Raw genomic sequence first — 4730 nt, forward strand, 5'->3', positions numbered from 1 at the left:
TGAATGGCCAACTTGTGCTTTATTGAAATCATGCTGATTATGATTTATTATTGATGTTGAGCCGTGTTCTGCTAAACGTCACTCCTAGATATTCCCATTAACATCAGGTCAAACAATTCTTACTAAAAGCTTTTCAAAGTGGAGTCAAAGTGGTTTAATTGTGTCCCAGCAAAGTGAGCATAATATAGATTATTTTCCTTTCTATAAATATAACTCATGCTGCGTGATTTTCCATGTCATTTCCTGTCAATTAAGAGTTCTTCTGGGACTGATAGAAACATAACCCAGTCAGATATGCAGATAGATGCATAAATTTAGCCAATCGGTGTCATTTAATCTGATACATCAAGGAGCAGAATCAATCAGCTGCAGTGTGGGGATTCTTGTCACATACTTAAGAATTCACTCTCCTCTTAAGGCAATGAAATCTAAAATCATTTCAGAGGAGAACTTTGCTGGAGAAAGTACAAGAAAAAGAGCTCTGCCCGCATAAACTGGACATCATAATCAGACTGCAGGCTGACATAACAGATAGAACATTCCACTGGTACAGCAGAAAGGCGAACTGGACGCAGTCATGCAAGTGCCTTAGTTTGATTTATTTTCTAAAGCAGCAGGGACAAGAGAGGACAAAAGACATGAAACATTTATCCGAGAACATTAAGAGCACCTATCAGAGCACATTCTAGCTGCAGCAGATTGCCAAGTACTGTGCATTATTCAACCAGTCACAAGTCTGTGTTGAAGTTTTACCGACTTCACACTGTATATGAACTCTCCTCGTACAATTTGATAAATCTATATCAGTACATTATGCATGTACAGATGATGGTTTAGTCCATTTATTCCACTAAGATTATATTAAATTCAAATTGTAATCATGTCAATATGTATGAAATAATGGTGACCAAAAGAATTTATTTACACATTTAAGTGCTTGATGTTTATTTATATTATTATCATAACAGTATAGAGGATTTGTCCTTCAGTAGATGCTGGTCATTTTGATTGTTGTCACTGCATAATTAATCAAATTAGTGATGTGCCTTTGATAGATTTTTTTAGTACTTTGAGTCATATTAAGGATATTAAAGGGGTTGAATATGGCTCAGTGTCACTCAAAGCCATTCACACCTGCTGCCACTGGAAAACAACAAGCTTGTACATAGTTTACAGAATCTAAAATCACCTTCTAAGCTCACTAATTACCATGTTTTATCTCGACAAAAACTGCAGTGTAAAGCAGACCCATAGTGCTGTTAAGGGGAGAGTTTATGTGCTGAACTACTTTCAGCTGGCTGACAACCAGACCTGTCACTAGTCCTGCCCAAGAAACAATATAACTCCCTGAAAACTCTCATTTTAGCCTTTGATTTTTGCGCTTTTAATCAAATGATATCTAACATGTTAATTACTGAGCTGTAGAAGTGCTTGCAGGCAGAGCCAGGCTGTCTGTTTCCTTCTGTTTACAGTCTTGCTCTGCTCAACTCTCTGCCTCCTGGCTCCAGCTGCATATTTACTCGACAAATGTGAGAGTGCTATCAATCTTCTCATCAGACTCTTGACAAGAAGGCAAATAAGCATATTTTAAAAAATGTCAGACAAGAACTTCTGGCTAACACAACATGAAGCGAGAGGGGTAGTTCTACTTATTACTATTCGATATTTCACAGTCGGCGGCTCTGAGGAGAGTTTTGTTCATCTGATTATTTGTTCCTGTCTTGGTCCAGTGGTATCAAAATCAGAAAAAGAATTCTCCCATGCTCAGCCCTCTGCATCTGCCACCTCCCTCCTTTCCCCCTCATCCCCAGCAGTGTATTATCTAAGCGCCATGTCTAATGCGGTCCAGAGGGAGGATGGTGGAAGCAGCGATCTATCCCAAAACCCGGAGACAGCTCAAAGGGGGCAAGAAGTTTAAAAAAAAAAAAAAAAAGTCAGCCCCCCACCCCTATTCCAGCTTATTCACTTCTCATTCCTCAGACAAACCTCTCCCCTCCTGTCATATCTTTCACCTCATCTGTTATCTTTCCGAGACTAATCCTTTTATCTAACCTTCCTTTCTCTCAATCTGGCTCGTTCTCGTTTTATTTGTTTCCACAGCCATAGCTACCATTTGGAGCGATGAGGTCATATCCTCAGTATTTGTTTATTTCACCATTTCTCTGAAGAGTTTGAGAGTTAATGGAAAAGTTTGACACTTTGGGAAAGACATTGATTCCCCTTTTCCATCTTATATTTGTATGCTAAATTTCCTGCTGTAGCCAACAGGCAGTCGGCTTACTACAAACACCCTCATTCAGTTTAAATTTAATCATGCAAGTAATTAAAGTTATAAATAACTGCAAGTCAGTGATTGAGTTTAGATCTGTGATCACCTGTTGAAGGGATTTTAGTGGTGACTGCTGAATAAATCAACATTAAGACTGATTAATTTTCCCAACCTCGAGCTACAACCCGAAAATGAGATTAGCAGCAGAATGTATGAAATGCCGATCACTGGTGGCTGTTAACTAATCTGTAATATACTGACTTTAACACCAGATTACTTGAGCTTAAAGTATGGATTAAAATGCATAGAAAAATTAACTCAGAGAATCTCCTTTATTTAACATGCTGTGATCAACCAGACAAGAGTGGCCACCCTGTTAAAGTACAGACACACAGTTCACTGGTGGTTACAGAGTGATAGTATAGTATATTATGAGCACATTAACCAACAGAGTGAAGTTTCAGCTGTGACAGAATTATAATAAACAGCAACCACAATGTGATTTTGCTCATTTTAACCAGAGCAAAAGTCAGCAGTGGCCATATTAAAGAAGCCAGCTTGCGTTCCCTGCAGGTTTTCAACATTGGTCTGCTCTAATAAAAAATAACGAGGAGAGATAAAAGGTTTATTAGCATCGGAGCTTAATAAATCCAGGTATTTTGCCAGTCTGGAACAAAATGAAACTGGCTTTCAGAACCTAACCCTGTCCAAAGTACCTCTGAATCTCATTAATAAATCTGTTTGTTCATTATTTAGAAAAACCGAGGAGCAAAAACAGCAAAATGTGGTTTTATGGGGAGTTATGTGTCAAACTGTTTCTTTTGCTGTTAATAGACTGAAAAAGAAAAGTTTTAAAAAATTACAGATAATCATTTGTTGATCATTGTTGTGGATCCGACCCCGAATGTGAGAACCACCAGTATGAACAATAACTCTATATTTCCTAGTGTGGGAACCCTCGTCTATCAGCAGTTTGCTTTATGCTACTCTTTACTTTCATTTCCCTTCTCCCTCTGCAAGCGCACCCCTCTGCCTCTCTGCTCGGCCTGTCGTGTAAGACTGTCGTGCTGAGCTTCGCTTTTTGGCAGAAGAGAGAGGAATGAGGGAGACTGAGTGAAGGGAGGGGATGGGGAGAGATAGAGACAGAGGGAAGGGAGGAGGAGGAGTTATTTTGCTCTCTTCGTGCCTCCTCGCTGAGCTGCGTGCCTGTCTGCTCTTCTCGTGTGCATGCAAGATCGCGCAGGTTGCCCTCTATTTGCCCCCATCTCTCTCTCTCTTTCTCTATCTCCCAGTCTCTCTCTCTGTCTCTCTCTCTCGTCACTTTCCCTCTCTCCCCCTCTTAATCTCTCTTACAGCCTTTCGTTCTCTTTCCACTTTTTTTTCCTCCAATCTCCTTTTCCAATCTGCCCCCTCTCATCAGCTCTTAACAGCTTAAAATCCTTTTGCCCTCTCATCTTAATAATTCGACCCCCCCTCTCCGCTCAGTCTTGGTCTCTGTCTCTCTGGGAGTCATGCAGCGGGCACTGGCTGCCTGGGTTTGTTTGCCTGACTGCCCTCCAGGAATTGCTGCTGGCACACAGAAAACACTACTTTGTAGACCTGCTGGCTGGGGTTAGCAGAGGAGAGACAGGGGGGGAGGAAGGGGAGGAGGAGGACAGCAGGAGAAGATGCAGATGAGGAGACGAGAGGAGAGAAGAGACGAGTGAGACGGGGAGATAAAAAAATGAAGAGGGACAGCCAAGAGATGAGGTTGCAGAAACACACAGGACTGTGTGTGTGAGGGAAAGATAAAGTATAGCCGTCATAAGAGCAACGACAGAACTTTGAATTATTCAAAGGAGTGTGTTGTTTGATGCAGCCCCACTGCAACCATATGTGTGTTTTAACGTCTTAACCTTCTTGCTTCTTGCTCATCTAAAGTAAGACTCTGAATGGAGACAAGGCTTCTAAAACAGATCCAAATCAATTTGGATGTCTTTATAATTCATTTGGGTCTCATTGTGCATTAAGTTCAAATGTGCACCTACACATAAACACACACACACACACACACACACACACACACACACACATATCAGTTTGAACCCAGCTTATTAAACTTTCCAATCTAAATTATTCAGAGAGTAAAAAGGGGTTTTCTTTGTAGAGAAATGAGGCAGTTAAACACTCCCACAATGATTTGTAACATGTAGTTTTTCAATGATGTACTGTGTGCAAAATTGCCTTTGCTGATTTTACAATCAGGGGCTGTAATTGGCTTGAAATGCTTATTTTATCTTATTACAGACGAAGCTGTTCGCAAGAAAAGTAGCAGACTGTTGCCACTGTTAATCTGTTGCACACTGTGGAGCCAACAAGACTATTTTTTCCTCCATGTGGGATACAAGGACTCATACAGATGTAACATTTATGTCCATCTCATGAGTTTTACTTAATAAAATTGTGTATTTTGAAAAGGTCA

Source organism: Stegastes partitus, unplaced genomic scaffold (assembly GCF_000690725.1).
Source record: "Stegastes partitus isolate 25-593 unplaced genomic scaffold, Stegastes_partitus-1.0.2 Scaffold62, whole genome shotgun sequence".
NCBI lineage: Eukaryota > Metazoa > Chordata > Actinopteri > Pomacentridae > Stegastes > Stegastes partitus.